Source organism: Dasypus novemcinctus, chromosome 27, assembly GCF_030445035.2.
Source record: "Dasypus novemcinctus isolate mDasNov1 chromosome 27, mDasNov1.1.hap2, whole genome shotgun sequence".
NCBI classification, from domain to species: Eukaryota; Metazoa; Chordata; class Mammalia; order Cingulata; family Dasypodidae; genus Dasypus; species Dasypus novemcinctus.
Window position 1 is genome coordinate 52036906 of NC_080699.1, and position 10405 is coordinate 52047310.

General features: G+C 39.8%; 1 protein-coding gene across 7 annotated transcripts in view; it reads left to right on the forward strand.

Annotated features, from left to right (window-relative positions):
* Positions 1-10405, forward strand: part of LOC111765509 (protein IWS1 homolog) — a 99393-nt gene that overhangs the window by 8801 nt on the left and 80187 nt on the right. For 4 of the 7 annotated variants that reach the window (XM_071212448.1, XM_058289501.2, XM_058289502.2 and 1 more), the window contains exons 1-2: positions 134-270; positions 973-1113. The exons of 1 other annotated variant lie outside the window; for it this stretch is intronic. The gene's annotated coding sequence lies outside the window, so the exon portion shown is untranslated. Of the gene's footprint in view, positions 1-133; positions 271-972; positions 1114-10405 lie in introns of those variants that run through there. 2 more of the 7 variants (XM_071212444.1, XM_071212445.1) reach the window with 1 other exon arrangement.

The following is a 10405-nucleotide window of genomic DNA, read 5'->3' on the forward strand; positions in this document are numbered from 1 at the left end:
TGCCCTGGTGGTGTGGTGCTCAGTAACAAGAATTAAAAATGACAAATGTTGCCAAAGCCATAGTAGAAGATTAGAGATTGTCAGGCAGAAGAGGGATGATGAAATTGTGTTTTGGTATCAAACCACCTAATATCTCAGTGCCTAGTTTCCTGTTTGGTACTTTGCATTTCTGCAAAATTAACTTGGATTCTAAGCCTCTTTTCTCCTATGTTCAAAAGGACAGATAGGGCTGCTTTTCTTTCATCATCGTCAATGAAAGTGCCATTAGGGGTAAGTAAAGTGCTCTACACAGGCTATACTATTCAGTATTAAATGAATTCTTCTCATTAAATCCTAATGACAGTGATTTTTTAACATAGAATTTTCACTTGGAGTCCTTTGAACATTTTCCTGGGTTGTTATGGTATATTTTCCAGGTTTAGAGGCATACTTGACTTACAATGAACTATATTATTTGAAGTATATAATTTGATAATGTGGACATACGTATATGTCCTTGAGGAAATTATTATGGAATTGCACAGGTAATTGTGCTGGTTATAGGAGAGAAATCTAGGAAGGCACAGAGCAGACATAGGATCTCACACATGCACATTGGCAATCACAGTCATTACACTGAGAATCACAGCACATACTCATATACACACACAACACTCACATGAACACAAACCCATGCCATCTAAACAGAATCCAACTATTCAAGAAACATCACTCTAGTTCTTGCGTGAAATACCCATTTACTTCCCCATACCCAAATCCTTGTTCCTACCTGGGAGTTTTAATCAGGGGGCTCTTGACTGAAGCCAGCAAGAAAGACCCACATTTCTTATCATGTAGATTTTTTTCCTCAGCCCACCTACCATTGACACTTTCTTTTCAGGCCAGCTGAAATTACAGACAAGAATACACTGTAAGAATTACAAATTATTATGTAATGCTAACAGAAGGATTTTGTCCTCTTCTTGACTTTAGAATATCAGATAGGAAAGAATGGTCAAACAAAGGAAAGCCAAAACCGGTGAGGGGACACCTGTGGAAAAGGAATGAGTTTTTCCTTATTGATGCATCTCTGAAATCCATTTTGGTTACCAGCTACAGAATTCTTAATGCAAGGTAAAAATATTGCTCATTAGGTGTGCCTAATACCATATAGTTTATAAGTTGATGCTGCCTCTGTGATTTTACTCTAGAAACAGGAATCAGCTAGTAATAGACTCCCATTGAAGACATTCTCCAATAATTTTGTGCATATCACCTATAATGTACATGGTCAGATTATCCAAACCAAGAAAGCAACAGCTTGATCCCAGACAAAGAAAGGTGACCTCACCTTGGAATCAGATGGAGCTTACTCTACTGCTCTGGCTTTCAGAAGCTTCTCCAGCAGGCCCTCAGGGAACTAGGGGGACAGAGATTAACAGTCAGTGCTGGGGCTGTTTCTCCTGGATTACTAATGGTGCTTTGTTTATCTTGGGGAAGGGATTAGAGTATTATGGAGGCAGTTTTCAACTAGTATACAGTGAGCTGCTCAGGAGTGGAAGAAGCAAAATGGAGGAGCAGGAGAATAAAAGGAAGCAGTCCTTAGCTTTGTCATTAAAGACATTCCAAAGCAACATGAAATAGTCAATTTCAAAGGGTAGGAAAATACATGCTATTGTTCACTGATGAATTCTTACCACTTCTTCCTTTTAAAAAAATAAGCCACACTTTTATTTATGGATTTTTAGGGTAAAACCACAGCTCATACCTCATGCATGCAAATATGTCATATTTTAATAATATTTCTATTTCTATTTTGAGCCCCTATTTGGTAGCATATGGGAAACAGAGTCTGAGGCTACTGCAGTTTTCCTTCTGTGTTTCCCCAGGGGACCAGGAGTTCCACGAGATTTACAGTGTATCAAAGCATCAGGCTGGAGCATCTTCCTGTTTCACTTGATCTTTACTTTTCAGTCTGTATAGGCCAGTCCTGCATACTTGTCCCCAATATTAAGATTCTTCAGGTCTGTCTGATGTCTCTCAACCACTTCACTCACCTCATTGCTGGGTAGAGGAAATGATCATAATATTTTAGTCTCCTTTATATGCTGGGTGCTCAGAATTATTTCAGGCCCCTTTGCATAGACAGGATCAGATACATAATTTGTGGGGCCTGGTTCAATATGAAAATGTATTAAGAATCTCAAGATGGCAACAAGCATTAAACCATGCACAACGTCCCATGTGACTGCAGAAGTCACATGTTTTCTGATGCTCAAACACTATGCTGGATGCCAAGAAAAGCATGATTCTTCCCTCCTAAGACAAGCATAGGGCTCTCAGTTTTCAGTAACTGGACATTCTATCTTTCCTACCAGCCCTTATCCTGGGATGCAAGTGGCTGGTACAAAGGACATATTGCCCAAATTGTCTTCTTTCTCTCTTTTTCCCTCCACATAAACAAACATGGGTACTCCATCAAGTCTAGGAGTGTGCCAGCCTGCCTCTTTTCTATTCTCAATATTTTGTTCAAAGGGAAGAAAATTCTTTAAGTCCTGAGACCTTTAGAGCTTAGACTTTTAAACAAAGCAAAACATAAAATGAGCAGCCTATGATAACTCAAAGCCCTTTTCTTTCAATACTTTTCTGTCATTTGCTTTAAAAACCTGTTTTGAAATTCAGAAGCACTGTTTTGGTCCATTTTCTCTTTTTTGACTATGGCATCCCTTTCCGGAGTAAGTAAGTATATAAAGGCCAGATGCTAAAACAACTGCAAAAGAGCCAATGGATAAGATAAATGGGGAATAACATAGGTTCTTAATTTACTGATGAGAGGGTTAAGTATGTTGCCCAAGGTCATGCAACTAATTAAGTGGCAGAGGTGGGATTTCAGTTTATGTGGTTTAGTTCCAGAGTATGGAATCTGAGTCATAATACTCTACTGCTTCTTTTAGTAAGCTCTAAGAAATGACAGCTTCATTACTGATTATAATGTAAAGTAGCAATAACAAGAATCTTCATTATTTATTGTGATGATAAAGTAGCAGAAACAAAAGAATATCCAGATCATTAAAACAAATATATTTAAGGTACAAGAAAGAAAAATTTGTTTAGCATGACATTTATTAGCTCATCATCTTTAACAAAAGATTAATACTAAAACAATAATGGAAAGCAGTTACTAATAATTGATTATATGGTTTCTCTCATTTGTATTTTTTTTTTAAAGAAGTTGGGAGTTTACAAAAGAAACATGTGTAACATACAGGATTCCCATACAGCACCTGGGGCAGTTTGATATTTTTTATGAATTCCAGAAAGGGATATTCATTGTTTGTAAACTGGCTTTTTGCTCTTGGCATGATACTCTTTGACTGACTTAAATTCAAAGACTTTGCATTTACTTGATTAAATCAAGATTAGCACTTTGATTTGACTACATCATTAGGGTGTGCAGGGTTGAGTTCCCCACTGCCTTGGGGGGCTGATAAAACAGACTCTCAGACAAAGGCAGTCACACAGAGAATATACACAGAGGGAGAGAGACAGCTCCATAGACATGGCAGAGGCCCTGGGATGAGAGGAGATGTTCCCTTGATAGTAAACAGCTGACCTTGTGAAGAGACTAGAACTGAGCCTGGAAAGAAATGAGCCCTGAAGAGAGATGAGCCTTATGCCAGCCTATGCTAAGATCAGAAGAAGCTGGACCCATGGAGTCTTAAGAGGAAAGAGGAAGGCTGAACTCTGAAGAGATCAGCAGCCATCTTGTTCAACATGTAGTAACAGACATTTGGTGAGAAAATATCACTTAGGGTACCTTGAGTTGGACTCCTTAGGGCCTTGTAACTATAAGCTTCTACCCCAAATAAATACACTTTACAAGAACAAGAATATTTCTGGTACTTTGCATCAGCACCCCTTTGGGTAATACTATCCTACCACAAACATCCTGCATTATTGTGGAACTTTTGTTATAATTGATGAAATAACATTCAAATATTACTACTAAGTATGGTCTAAAGCTTGCATTAGGTGTAGTTTATGGAGAAAAATTTCTCCATAAACCATCGTGTTATTAGCACCGTGTATTTGTATTATACATTTGCTATAATTCACGTAAGAATGTTCTCATATTCGTACTGTTAACAAAAATCCACCATCCACCACAGGGTTCACTATTAAACTGCCCCATGTCTTGTGAAACCGATTACTCCTCCTGCTATTTTGAAGCCAAACTCAAATGCCACTATCTTCTTGACAAATTCAAAAAACATTTTAGCCTCCACGGTTCCACCTATACTACACTGCATTTATTAGCTGTTGTGTAGAATCTTGCACTTGATTGACTGCCAACTATGTATTTTCTTCCCAAAATGTAACAATAGAATAATTTTAAAGACATTTTTATTTATAACCTTTTATTGTGGGACTGGATTCAATTCTAGAGAGAACATTCTATTGTATTTATTCACTAATCATTCATCAGAAATATAATCAATTAAACAAGGTTGGAAACTACTAAAATACTACCATTTAAAATGGACAGTTAAATATTATGTAATGTTTTTTCTTCCAGTCTTCCTTTCCTATACCCCGTGTGTGTGTTCATTGACTGGGTTTGTTGTCCATGTTTACACTCCCCATGGCTAAGGGGAAGGGTGGGGTTAGCATTTAGACTCTAACTCAGCTGTAAAACTTGAAATAAGGACTGTGGGCACCAGGCTGGTCATGAAGTGGTAACTTGAGTTCTTTCGGTCACTGTCCCTTGGTTGTGGAGCTACAGGATTTGAACATTTCTAAAGCTCATGTTGATGATGTTATCAAATACACTAAAATATATCCCTGATACTTATCTGGTTGGGGCCAGGTTGGAGGATTTACTACAGTAAACACCTCTCAGAATCTCTGAACTGACCACAAGAATGGGGGCTTTCTCTGTGTGGTACTGTGTCGAGGCCATAGTGGGTAAAGGCATTTGTCACCTCTTTGTCTAATGACACCACTGATACTACTTACAATGAGGAGTAGGGATTGGGGTCTCTACAGTTTGGATACTTCCAGGAATATAAATGGAGGTTCAGCCTCCCTTGCATGGTGTACACTGACCACATGGCTGAGCAGTGAATGAATATAGTGACTTGGGGCATCAGCATTGGGGCTGCATGCCTGATTTCACAGAGGCTCCTATACGTAGGAGCTTGAAATTCTAGGCTATTCATCTCTGCACCACAGTTTTTCCACCCAAGGTGTGGAAATATTAAACAAAGCACTAGTGCTGTAGTTCTGCCGAATGACTGAATAAATATAGGTAAAGTGTTCAGTTATGAAAGGATAATTTTGGGATAGTTGAAAATGATAATTGTACTACTTATTGGGGAAATACCTCATAGGGAAACACACTCACCCTCACCCAACCTTCACAATCACAACCTATTCTTAAATGCGGTTCCCACTCAACTGCCATATGCAAACCCACACCACCTAAAGGGAACACAGCTGTCTACAAGGACTGTAGAACATAGCCGTTTTCCTTTACCTAGAACATAAACAGTGCCCATAACTCATTCCCATCTGGAAAGTGGTTTTAGGGTTCCCACACCACAGGAAGCACAAAAGCCTGGGTTTTAAGCATAGCTTCATTCTCAATAAATGAGTGGTTCCACAATATATACCGTTTTTTCTTGTTCCCGAGGCCACCTACAATTAGGCAAAAAACAAGCAAAAAACCCACAGTACTCTGAGGGCTCGACCATGCCGTATAGTGTTTGCACCGGCTTTTGTTCTCTGTATACCTTTAGAAAAGCAAATGGGAATCAGGTCAAGTCAGTCTCCATAAATAATTGCAGCAGGTGTGTGCAATGGCACAAGCTTTTCCTGAGCGATGCTTCTGTCAAGGATACTTAGGTTGAGAATTTAGGTTGGGTGTTGAAATATTTTTAATCCTAGGAGGAAAAACTGCCTGTGAGGAAAAGTCACTGTACTGAACACTTGGTTGCTGCCACCCTCTTGAATCCAGGGTCAGTTAATTATAGGTTCCCATTGACGTCTCCCCCAAACAAAGGAATCCTACATCATCTATAATTACATGGTCAGATTTTCATGTCTGAACTCATTTGAAAAATAATAAAGTGACAATTTTGGCTCAGACAAAGAAAGGCAACCTTACCTTGGAATTAGATGGGACCTCCTCCTCCTTCCTATCACTAGGAATCTCCTCCACCAGGTCCTCAGGGAGAGCTAGAAGGATAGAGTAACTGTCAGTACATTGGGATGTTCCTCTTGGGTTACTAAGGGAGCTGCACATGATGTGGTAACAGGCAAGAGAGCAAGGGGGTAGATGGATAGTAAGCCTGGAATGATCAGTTGCTGGACCAACCTCCTGGGTGAAAGGATTGTAAAGAGGAGGAGCAGAAAACAGATGAGAAATAAGTTTCTTTGGTTGTGTATGTAAAGGCATCCCATTGTAACATGAAATGATCTATAAATGGTACTAAAACAGACACTATGATTCATTGACAGAGTCCCATCACTCCTCCTGACCATTTTGTGACTGTCCTGTTGAACTTTCCAAGATCATTTCAAATTCCACACATTCAAAGTGTTGCTGCTAGAATTCTCATCTCTTATGAAGTATTTTTCTCTTTATAATAAGCAAACTTTTATTGGTGGACTGGATTTAATTCTAGGCAAAGCATCCTATTGTATTAAATCATTAGTCCTTATAAAGATAATTACAGTGGTTTTGATAATACTGATACCCTGCCATTTAAAAATAAGCAATTGTGACATAATATTTTCCCTCCATCTTCCTTTTCTTTATCACTTATGCACATTTGTTGAGTGCTGTGACACTCCGTGCTCACACTAACCAGCCATAGTGGGCCAGTTCATGAGGAGGGAGGCACAGGTTGAGCATGGAGGCTCTATACCAACTCTACAAGAGAGTTGCAAGAAGGGCAATGGAAAGTAGGCTAATGACTAAGTGGGACTTTACGATCTTATTGGTTATTGTCCCTTGAGTGTGTAGCTTAGATTTGATCATTTGAAGGGCTCAGGGTGATAAAGTTACCAAATAGATGAAAACAAGTCCCTGATTATTATCTTGTTGGGCCAGGTACTTAGCAGTGACCCAGCACTGGCAAAGATTGACAGGCTTGTCCTCAGATGTCTCCCAATTCTGAGAATCTGTGAGCTTGACAGAAACATGAGGACTTCTGTTGCTTTTGACATGAACAGCTATGTCTAAGTATCTAGTAAAATGCCCCTAATGGTAGCCTGGGTTATGTGACCCTCAGGCTTCCTGATATATAAGATGAGTGTTTAGGAGCCCTGTAGGCAAATGGCTATACATGGATGATGGGAATCCTTTGCATGGCCACTAATGAATCATGTCTGTGAGCTAAGTGAGAGTGGGTTATTCAGAGTATCAGCATATGGGCCTCATGCCTGTGTTCTCATTTTCACTCTACCTCTTAGAAACTCGAGGTCTTAGGTTATTAATCTGTGCCCCTCAGTCTGCATGTAAGAGGTGGGGAGAGTAAACATAACCAGAATTTTGTGGTAAAGATTTTATGAGTGAATATATGCTACATGTGCAATATTAATGGTTTGGTTTTTGAGAAAGTTTGCAATGGCAAATGTACAGGGTGAGTTGGGCACATCTCTTGGGAAAGCAAACACTGACATCCCACAGTCACCCATTCACAATGACGCCACATAGGCTCACTCAGTAACCCCTGTACACGCAAATCCGTGCCACCTAAAGGGAACACAGCTGCTTTCAGGACTTTAGAGCATGCCCCATAATTCTTCCCTTTGAAAATCACTTTTTTAACCACACCCCAATCCTCATTCCTCCCAATAACTAGAACCACTATCACTGCAGACAAATCCACTATTGATACACTGGTATCTTATCTTCCATGTTTTTCCAGATATCAGTAATTCTAGATACATACCATTTCACTTATTCCTAGAGCCACCTGCAATTAGAGAAAAATCTATGAGTATTACATCATGCTATACCCTGTTTGAACAGGACTTTTGCTTGCTTGATACCATTAGAAAAGCAGATAGGAAACAGTGGTGAAGGCAAAGCCCCACAAGAAAGTATAGCAGGACACATCTATTAAGGCACAAGCTTTTCCTAGAAAGTCTCTCAGGTCCATTTTGGTATGTGATTACAAATTCTTACTCCAAGCAATAAAATAAAAATTGCAGCTGAGGAAAAGGACCTTTACCACATAGTTTATAATCTACTCCTGCCATTTCTAGATACCCTGTTGAATCATGGATCAGTTGGAACATGCTCCCATGAAACACTCTGCATTCCTAAAAAACTGTATATACCATCTATAATGCATACTATTATGCATCCTTAGCTGAAATCAGTTGCAAAAGATAGAATACAAAAAGCAACCCCTCTCCCTTAGACAAAGAATAGCATCCTCACCTTGGCATTGGGTGAGGCTTCCTCATCCTCTCGGCCCTTGGAAGCACCACCTTCAGTTGTTCCTGGGGAGCCAGGAGGATACAGAGTAATTCTCAGTATATTGGTGTGTTACATGTAAGTTTCTCAGGGAGGATTCTAGTCTTGGGCAAGATACTAAAGGGTGTAGAGTTTGTAGTGTAAGAAGCCTAGTATGACCTGCTGTAGGGGCTATCTTCTGTACTGAAAGCAGGTTGGCCAGGAGTGTAGCAGGGAAGAAGCAGGAATCAAAATCCTTAGCTTTGTAGCTATTGGCAATCTATAACAACTGACCGTAGCCTATAAATACTAAATATATATATATATATATATATATATATATATATATATATATATTATTCATTGATAGTCCCCAAATGCCTCCTGATTATTCCATATTTAGCCTAAGTTGCCAGGATCATGGGACATCTCCAGACAAATTCAACCTCCATGGATATACATATACTGACAAGGCATTTACTATATGTTCTTAGGAATTTCTACTTGATTAGAAGCAACCTTTCCGTGGACTACATTGAATCCTGGGCAAGTCATTCTATTGCATCTATTCACTAGTGCTTTGTTGTAAAGGTAATTGTAGATTTGAATATACTGAGATAATTCGATAATCATTACTTATTTATCATACAATTTTCCTTCCAGTCTTCCTTTTCTGTGCCACGTGTGTGTATTCATTGCATGAGTGGCTCTCCATCATTGCCGTTTCAACACTGTGACAAGTCATTATGGAGGGACACATGGATTTAGTGTTGACTCCCTCTAAGCCAGATCTCCAAGAGCATTTCAACAAGGGTGTTGAACACCAGGTTAAGAATGTATTGAAAGCCAAGTGTCTTTGGGTTCTATTTTATCAAGGACTCATAGAACTTGAGCATCTATAGGGTCCATTATGGTGATGATATCAAATGCAGTAAATTGTCTTCCAATGTCTATCTGCTTTGAGCGACCTGCTGAGCTGACACCTCAACTCTGGCAGGGTTGACCAAGTCAGCATCACAACAGAGGATTTTGGGGTGATCAGAAGCATGTGGGCTTTCTATGTGTTTTTGACACTAATAACTATATCAAAGTCTGTGAAAATCTGCACAACCTGCTGCCCTAGGCTGTGTGACTACTGAGGCTATCTTAAAATGGTGGGCAGTTTGGTTTCTCTGTCGACTCAGGTAATTCCAAGACATAGGGAGATGCTAGAACTCCTTTGTCTGATGTCTACTGATCCAATGGCTAAATCATGCAATGTGTTTGAGAAAGTTGACACTGGCAATTCTCTGCATAAGTGGGACATAACTCTTCGGGGAATTGCACATGATAATCCTATAGTTACCTAAAGGGAACACAGTTTCTACTGGGGACTTTAGAAACAAGGGCAGAATACCTTAACAAAAAACCTTTCATCATACCCCCAATCCTGTGAAACTCCCATGGCTGAGTATAAAGCGCAGGTCTATAGCTTAGAGCATCAGCACTGGGGCCAAAAGCCTAGGTTCACATTGAGGCCCTTCCCCTGAGGAGCAGACAGCTCAGGCTGTTGTTCATTTCTGCAACTCAGTTTCTCCACCTGTGTTGTGGGGATAAAAAGCACACCCTAGGTGCAGCTGGATGAAGTGAATCTGCATAAAATGTTCAGTGGTGATAGGGTTTATTTGAGAAAGTTGGCCCTAGCAATTTTCCTTTGTAAATGGTACATATCACCCGGTTTAATGCACACAGACTCAAAATCAGACCCCAGAGACTCACATGTGGACTCCCATTAGCCCCTGTACACTAAAATCTCTACCACCTCAAGAGAACACAGCTGCTACTTGGAACTGTAGAAACAAGGACAGAACACCCTAATGAAAGCCTTTCATCACACCCCAACCCTCATTTCCCAATGAAACTAGGATCAGGCTGGGTCCACAGCCTAAAGCTTGGAGGAAACTCCCTATTTTATTTTGA